General features: G+C 42.7%; 1 long non-coding RNA gene across 1 annotated transcript in view; it reads right to left on the bottom strand.

Annotated features, from left to right (window-relative positions):
* The window catches only part of LOC109306225, a 9,497-nt gene extending 2,091 nt beyond the window's left edge, over positions 1-7,406 (bottom strand). Inside the window, exons 1-2 of the long non-coding RNA XR_002099896.1 lie at positions 7,396-7,406; positions 1,078-1,081 (exon numbers count right to left, since the gene is read on the bottom strand). This is a non-coding gene — a long non-coding RNA (uncharacterized LOC109306225). The remainder of the gene's footprint in view (positions 1-1,077; positions 1,082-7,395) is intronic.
* Between the last annotated feature and the right edge of the window lie 1,612 nt (positions 7,407-9,018).

Genomic DNA, 9,018 nt, shown 5'->3' with positions numbered 1-9,018 from the left:
CACCCTGTAGAGCCCTAGGCTTGCTAAGGAAAACCAGAAAGCCAGGTAGTAACAGTGATAAAAGCTAATTTTGGCTCCAACTCTTACTGTAAACATGTTTCCAGCGTAAACTAGTGGTAAAGGTGAGAAGTTTTGTTAAAGCTGCTCTATTCTTCACATGTCAGCTAATGCACCAAGCTCTAAGACCAGCTCAACTGGAGAGGGTTTGCGATACAAACAGCAGCCCACTGGCCTATGCATCTCTTTCATCACCCACAGCATTCAGTGCAGCCAGCAGATTCAAGACACCTGTAAAAGATAGTGCTGCCTCCCTAGTGGGGAGAGAAAAATATAAGAACCAAGGAAAACAGCACCACAAAAGGTACCCAGGATAGTGCATAGATAAGGGGGGAAAATGAAGACCTTGAGAAAAGAATAGAATTGATCATAAAATGGGAAAGAAGAAATAATTTAAAAAAAAATCAGTGGTTGATACCAATTAGTCCTTTTCTATGAACAATTCAAGAAAAGAAAAATCTTACCAAATTTACAAAGGGGGGTTAAAATAAGTTAGTGACAATATTAGGGGGACAATATTAGAGATGTGGGGACCCATCCACTGATATGTGAGTTTGTAGTGATTCACCAATCACTAATGATAAAAGGCAAGTACTCTGTGAAAAAGGACTATTTAAAATTGGCGCACATTTCCTTCTGGCGATGTTATGCTCAAAGTCATAACTGCTTGCTTTGGTGACAAAAATAGAGCTGTGAGACCTGCAGAATCAATGCAGCTCTAGAACAAGAAGATGGATTCTCATCAGGTTCTCATATAATCAATAGAGTTTTTCATTTAAGTCCAAATGGAGGGCCACCTGTGTGTCCACATTGTCTTCAAATGATTTCCTCAGTTACACTGCCACAACCCCATAGAAAGCAGTTAAGTCACAGAGGTATAACAAAGGCAAGAATTTGAGGATGATACGGTTGCACCTTCTAAAAGAGGGGTTTGCTGGGAGATGGTGTGGGGCTTAGGGCTGTCAAGTTTTGCTGAAGACATTCACAGAGACCCACTGGGCCTTGCTCATCTCATACTACCTTCCTCACTGCAGACATGCTGCCCTAGAGTTCTAGGTTAGCAGTGTCTGGGTAGCTGTCGAACCAAAGTCTAGACTCTAGGCAAAGACTCACAATTTGCAGAGTGTCCAAGTGAACACCAGATGGATGGCAACATTACTGGGGCTATAGCTTGCAATACTGACAGTCCATAAGGGACTCAGGAAAGGCTGTTTAAGATGCAGTAGCAGAAGTTTTAGTCCATGGAGCAGCCCAGGTTCAGGAGGATACAAGTGTGATTTAAAGCAACTTTAGTATCCCCTTCCTTCTCCTAGGACTGCAAATTCTGTGCTGTGACTCTTGGAGTGAAAGACATGTGGCAAGACCCAGGGCATCTCGAGTTTTATTTCAGACTCTTGTCTGCGCTGTAACTTTTAACCAGCTAAGAATGTGGTTGGTTCTAAATGTACTTTGTATCTATGCACAGTGTGGTAAACAGAAAATTAGTAAATGTGGCAATTACCCAGGCGATACCATTGTAGGTACTTCAGCTGGCATATTCTTGTGTTCTTATAACCATGTTGTGGCACTTATTTTGCAGTGTACCCAAGACCCCAACCAATGCCTACTAATTGCTTTGGCCAGTCCTCCTTCCCTCCTGTTCTGAGCTAGGACTCCACAGACTTGTCTTCCATATGTTCTTATGTTGTGTGCTAGTTCACACCATGTTCAGACATAAGGAGCTAGGCACCTGGCATTACCCAGGGTGTTTAAGTACCATGGCAGGTGTGGATGTCCAAATTAGCTGGAACCTGGTTATTTCACTGACAAAATAAAACAACTGCCCCATAGTTGCAATGCAGCCATCGCCAGCTGAAATTTTTTTCACAGGTGGGTAAACTGCTGACAAGAACAGAGTTGTAAATATAGCATGGATAGAGAGCCAAAACAGCAGGTATGGGTCTCCAAATGCAAGCGGAGTTGGTAAAGTATTAAAAAAAAAAATACATGTAAATGAAATTGGTATGAGAAAGAACTCATTAAGAGACAATGATGGCCCAAACCAGTCACTGATAATGCCAATTTTTCTGTTTCCATGTACTTCAGTAGTTGAAATATAAAGGCCTAAGCATGAAACTCATTAACATTATTTCTCCAGTACACCTCATGGTAGAATTTCACTTAAGGCCTCAATCTTACAGATTTATACATGAATGTGATTTTTTGCATTGTGAGTCATGCTGTTGAATTCATATGTTTTTGTAGGACTGGGACCTCAGTGAAGTAATTTATAGAACTGAAATTAAAGCAATAAAGTACATTTTAGAGACAAAGGTTTTTTAAGTGAGTTTAAGAAGTGAGTTAGGAGCAAGCTTTAATTTGTATCTGATTTTAGCTTGTGTGATAATGTCTTCATTCTTGGGTTTCCAATAAACTTTTTTTCTTTAAAAAGAGAGTTGTATTTTGGAAGCAACCTTAAAAATAGAGTCGAGTCATCACCACAGTGTTTTAAAAATTATTCTATCAGAGATCCGTTCAAACATAACTTTATTGTCACTGAAGGAAACCTAGGCTGAAAACAATACCAATTGAGGGTTTTAAAAAATACTCAACTTTGCTGCTTAAAATTCTCTTTAAATATGTCTAGTCTTCTGGTCCACTAAGTGTCAGTGTGAATTCTTGTAGCCATCAGTATAATGTGTATAACATAAAACAATGCACCCAGTGATCATAATATATGTCCAGAATGAAGAGTGTCAATCAACCTTGGAGAGATGTATTACACAATGTCATAATCCAGGTATTCATATGTTTAAATTTATTTTATCAGGAAAATACAGCAGAAGGTAGAAGGTTCAATGACATGTTTTGGGATGTAAGGCTGAGGTTTTTAACTGCCAGTGATCTTTAGAGTGATATTTTCTCTTCCCTCAGCTTCTCTATGCACAGCTTTTCTACTTACTATATGGTCTTTCTGTATGGTATACCTATCATCTGCAATTTGTCTTCTAAAAAGCCAGATAACAGGGACAGTTTGCCATCTCAATTTGGTAAGACATAACTTCAACATAGTTCCTAACTTTGGGACGAGACTTATACCTTCTGAAATATGGAGTTTTTAAAATAGCTGTTTTAGGTATCCTGCTCATAATAGATATCATCTGAAAAAAAAAGATATTGGCTCCATAGATTACTCCTGTAGTACAAGTCACACCCAGTTGAAATTTCAAGAGCTGTTTTAAACTCTTTGGTATTGTTAATTTATTGACCAGGAAATAGAGATGTGAGCTCAACTGGGAAATCCTAACCGCCTTAGGTGCCAAGTACATGAGAGCCCAAGGGCCCTGGACCCCTTGGGAAAAGGGTAGCATGACCACCCATCAGAACAGTCCTGAAATGGGAGCATCAAGTCCCGGTCCCAGGTTGCATGACTCTGGGGCAGCATTTGTCCAGGATTCCCAGTATCATGCAGGGATCCGGGTTTTCTGTTCACCACAGAAAAATGCAGGAAACGGCGGGCTTCCCTTTGCAGGCTGGAGGAGTTCCAGCCTGCAAGGGGCTGCAAGAAGCGGAACACAGGCGGTGTCTTGTGCATGTGTGCACACACACACATGCACTTGGCCAGGAATACAGCCCCAGGCAGCAGTGGAGAATAGCTCCCCCGGATACCTATACGTAAGTATATGTCAGGGGCTGGGGCTGGAGGTGTTGCCCAACCAGGGCAGTGCATGGGGCCCAGAGCCAGGGCAGGGAGTGAGACAGAGCCACAAGCAGCTCATCTGGGAAGGGGCATCTCCCTGTCACTGCATGCACTCCTGGGGAGCAGAGTATGGGGGGGCACTTGCCCCCAGATTTCTGTGGAGGACAGAGGCAGATGTGAGCTGCCTGCTGCAGGCTCAAGGCTCCCACCCTGCTGCCCTCCCTGCAGGAGCCCCACGGTGGCTGCACCATCATGGCAAAGTGTCTCCTGTCCACCTCGCAGCATTGATGATGGCAGGGTGGAGTTGTGTCCCCTGTTGCTTCTGGGCAGGCAGGGGGTGCCTTGCCATGGCAGCATAGCTGGCATGGTGCTCCCTGGAGGAGGGAAGCAGGGTGGGGAGCCATGAGCCCACAGCGGGCAGCCTACATCCGCCCCCACTCCCCTGTGGGCTTCACTCAACTCTGCGCCAGCTGTGCTGCCAGGGTGGGGGGGCATCATCTTAGCCCCCACCCCGGGGAAAAATAAAAGTCAGTGCCTATGCTTATCACTGTAAGTCAATGAGCCAAAATCTCACCTGGTGCAAATCAACATTGTTCCTTTGAGATTAATGAGAAGATCTGTTGATTGACTTCACCTGATATTTGGGAGCAATATATCATAAGTGCTCACCAAAGATAGTACTGCAGAATCAGGCATGCATTTCTGCAGTGTGAATTCATGGCTTCCTTTGGTTTGAGCTAGCACTCCGCAGACTTTTGTCTTCCATATGCTCTTATGTTGTGTGTCTCTACATGTTCACATCATGCACAGATAAGAGAAACTAGGCACCTAGCATCACCCATGTTGTTTAAATATGATGACAGATGTGGATGTCCAAATTAGCTGGACTATGGTTACTTTACTAACAAAAAAAGCTGAGTCACAGTTGCAATGCAGCCATGGTCAAACAAAATTTCTGAAGGGCAAACAGAAGAGTAGGAGGACAGTGTTTGATTTCAAACTGGAAAAGCTACTGTACCTCAAAGGGGCCTTCATTGTAAGGTCCCAATTCAATAACAGAAACACATGCATAAGTGCTTCCCTAGACAAGAATATTTTCCTAAATTGGGACCTATATCTGTAGTGCTGTGCAAAGTACTAAAAAAATCTCCCCACTAAACTGTGTGCACTGAAATCTTGACTTTCAACCACTCAGTTTCTCCAGTGCTTTTCTCCAGGAAAAGACACTGTTTTACATGGAGGTTTGAAGATGTCAATGTAGGTCTACAAAGGGCAAAGATCAGGCCAGCCAACTCACTTTCACTTGTGACTTGAACCAAGATTTGGCAGACAATCTCTACTGACATAAAAAGGTAATCCAGGTAATAGAATAAGAATCCATAGTCCTTATTTAGACCACTAGCAAACTGCCTGTCAAGAACAACCAGGAGCGGAGACAGGGCACCGCCACCCACCACCCCATGCCGCCTCCCAGAAGCAGGGGAAGGAGGGAAGCTTGCCCTGCCATCCCTTCCATCCTCCTCCACCAGCACCCTGCACCGCCTCTGCCTCCAGGACCAGAGGGAATGGCAGGGACAGAGTGGGATGGTGGAGCACCGCCATGACGGTAGGGAAGAAGAGGATGGAGCAGGGGGTGAGGCCAGGGGTGCTGTAAGCCAAGAACAGGTGGCTACCTTGAGATGGTCCTCATTTTTCAGGAGGGGTTTGAGGTCATTCATGATGTGTCCAAGGTATTCAAGCTCATAGGTGACAACCAGAGGGATTCTGTTGTCCTTGTCCCAGGGTTGGTATTGTAGCAGGCTGGAGCAGGATCCAAGTTTGGCTCTGTTGATTTGAGTGGCTACGGTTTTGTGATTGAATTGTAAGCCAACAAATCCCTACTCCAGACCCTTAAGGTGTTCACCCTGGTCAGTGAGATCAGAGAAAAAAATGATTCTAACGTAGAAGTTAGCTATAGATGATGGATCCACTATCAGAAAACTCAGCCCTTTAATTACATCTATGTCATAGAGGCCTTATAATCAGGCTTTTACCTTTGAGTCAAGAGTTCCAAACGCTTTGTAATAATTAGTCACTTTCCTTTCTTTCACCACTGCTAGAACCTAGGAAGGAAACGCCCTTTCTCCAGCATAATTTGTTGATGATGAAATGTTAACCTAGCAAGGTAACCAATGTGTTATTTAAGCAACAAACCTTTTCCTGCATCACACTGCAGTTCTAACATGTTCAAGTTAGTCATTTTACAGGATGATATATAACATCCGCATATAATTATAGTATTGCTTTGCTCTTATATAATGTTTATCATGTAAGAATTTCAAAGTATTTTAGAAAAATACTTATCACCTTTCTAATTTTAGGGGTATTAAAAACTGAAAGGCAGAGAGGCAGGGGCAATATTTTAAATAGTAGGCACTGCTTTTTGGTGTTCGGGTAGAGACCACTGCAGCCTGATGTTAACAGTGCTTAATACCTGTAGGCCAATGGACTCCAATCAGACAGTTTTAGTGTTTTTACCAGTGCTAAAAAGTCAAGTCAAAAGCATCTCACTTTGCACATACCGAATAAGTGGCTTCTCTTGAAACTCTAGAGCTAAGTGATTTGCTTAAAGCACAAAAAAAACCATGGTAGGAACATGAATAGAGCCCCAGTCTTCTGAACCCTATACCCTACCAGATGAGTCATCTATGCAGAATTTACTATGGTTTTTATCGAAAACACAAGTCAGTCTAGGCAAGTGTGATGTTAATGTTAATCTTTTGATATTTTGGTGAAAAGTGGCAAAATGATCCTATATACATGATCATTTTTATGGGGAAAGGGGAGAATAGAGTATTATGGCCAGGGCATGCATGGAAAGCAAGTCTCTAACATTCTATTCCCATCTCTGCTGTTATGTTACACTTGGGAAGTCATTTAATTTCCCTCCATTTCAGTAGCACTCACCTGCTTCAGAAAGGTGTCATGGGAATGAATTAATGTTTAGAAGTGCTTTGACAGCTTTGGAAGAAACATGCTGCAAAGTAATGTTTATTATTGATTTTAAATGTAAGATTGTAATCGCAAAGAAGTTAAATTAAAAAGATTTCACATACAGACATAAAATTAATCCTGCTGTATATGTCTTTGTTCCTAATGTTACTTTAGTTACCATGGGTCATTCATGAAAGCTTTCTCCACCTGAAAGTGAATCACTGAATAAAGAGTGTTGGTTTTTTCTGCTTTGCCCAGTTCATTGAAATGAGTCAGTCAGCCATTACTGGTGATAACAAAAAAGTGTTAGTTGAAAAAAACCACCAACATTCAACAAGGTGGCAGGCAGCTCCATTCATAAGGTTATGCATTATCACGTCATATGTTAACATAGGCTGTCACCCTGCTTTTATTGTTCTTGTTTAAAATCCTGCAAAACAACTCTGTCTATTTGGGATTCAAAAGAACCAGAGACAGAGAGCCTAGGGGCTTCTACCTGAAGGGGAAAAAAAGAAGCCTTACTATTATATAAACAGGGAACACAGATGAAGATGGCTTAGTGAATAAAGCACCATTGCCCTGTCACATCTGGGAGCCCAGGCTTAAAAAAATCCAATTAGTTCAAACTGTAGTTACTATAGTGGTCCTAAATCAGCCCCTAGAGGACAATTGCATCAGATAAGCACATCACACAATTACTACATACATTCTGTACAACGTATGCCACAGATGGCAGTCTCCATCCAAGAGAAATAGGTACCCATTAGCAGAGAGTCAGGACTCAATTGAAGTGCCTTTCCTGCTCCCAGAGAGAATGATGATGGCTAGCAACAGAGCAGTATGCTAACTAAGTGTCCTGCCTTTCACTTTCAGGCTCAAAGAGACCACTGTTCTAAGATCTGAAGTTAAAAAAAAATCTTGACAAATATTTTCTTTTTCACTGCCATACTGCTGGGGAGGGGCACTGGTGTTAACCCTTACTTTTTTAGGTGCTGCAGTTCACTGGTTACTAACACCCTACATGAGGCTGCCAGAATTGTCCTTGTTAACAGGTGTTAGAGTGCTGCAGGGATCTGCAGGTTTATACTAACTACTCAGAGCTGGAGGGGTTCATTAGACTCCACCCTTAAATTAAGGAAGCCAGGAGTAACCCCATCCTTTTCTCAGGAATTTCCTTGGGGAGAAGAAGGCAGTTTGGAGTTCAAAAGGTTCCACTTGTGGGCATTTGTGTGTCTGTTTGTCTATGTGTCATGTCACTTCTGAACACTGAATGCAATCAAATCTAAATCCAGAATGTCAGGAAATGTTGTAGGCCTTTGTGGGGAGAAATTAGAAAATGGAAGGCAAGAGAAAAAAAGGGGGTGGGGGATGACACTTATTTTGTTTATTGATCAAAGAACTGGTGATGACACTTTCATACTTAACCATACCCTTGTTTCATCTCTGCCTATCCTCCCAACAGCACTGTGTGTGAATGTCCCAACAGACCTATATCCCAGACAAACAATAATGGAAGACAAATAAGGAGGTTTGAGGGCATACGTACAGTCTTTGTCATTGGGAGTGGGGGAAGGGAGACAACAAATACATGATCCAACTAGAGGGAGAGGAAGAAATAAGAGGCACTCACAACTCCCGATAAGAGAAAAATGAAGGACTTGTGTGGGGGGATGTAGTCCTTGAGGCAAGTGAAAGAAAGCAGTAATGGTGCTATAGAGGAAAGCAGTAGCAGGGGCATGCAGAAGCCCCAGGGAGGTATGTTTTGGGGGATAGGGGGACAAAAAGTTTCTGCCATATAAATAAAATGGGAGGCCTGGAAATAGAAATATGAGTATCATTGTATTTCTGTTGGGAAGAACTAGGGGAATCCTGTTACGGGAAAGAGGATACACAACAACCCTGACTTGGGCATGGAGAGCTAAGGCGCTCTAATACAGAAGGAAAAAATGGACGGTATCCAGACCCCGTGGCAGGAACTAGGGAATGAAAGCCCCTGGAAAATGGTAAACTGGGGGGCACATGGAGCCCGTGGGGGCAGAGTTTGAGGAACCCTGATGTAAGGGAGGAGTGCCTAGATCCCCTTGTAAGGAGGGGAAGAAGATAATGAAAGGTAACGAAAGAAGAGTGCATAAAGTAAGCCAGTGATACAAAGAAGAGAATGAAGGACCTCAGGGTGCAAAGCAGCAGCACTGGAGCACAAAAGTTTGTGGACTAGGAAACCAAAAGGGATGTACAAGGGACCCTCAAAGAGACTCTGACATAGAGAAAGCGTTTAAGTGTTTTTAAATGTTCACATTTTATGTTATCCT

This window comes from Crocodylus porosus, unplaced genomic scaffold (assembly GCF_001723895.1).
Source record: "Crocodylus porosus isolate Cpor-Errol unplaced genomic scaffold, CroPor_comp1, whole genome shotgun sequence".
NCBI classification, from domain to species: domain Eukaryota; kingdom Metazoa; phylum Chordata; order Crocodylia; family Crocodylidae; genus Crocodylus; species Crocodylus porosus.
The sequence above is the reverse complement of the archived record's forward strand: the minus strand, read 5'-3'. Positions and strand labels throughout refer to the sequence as shown.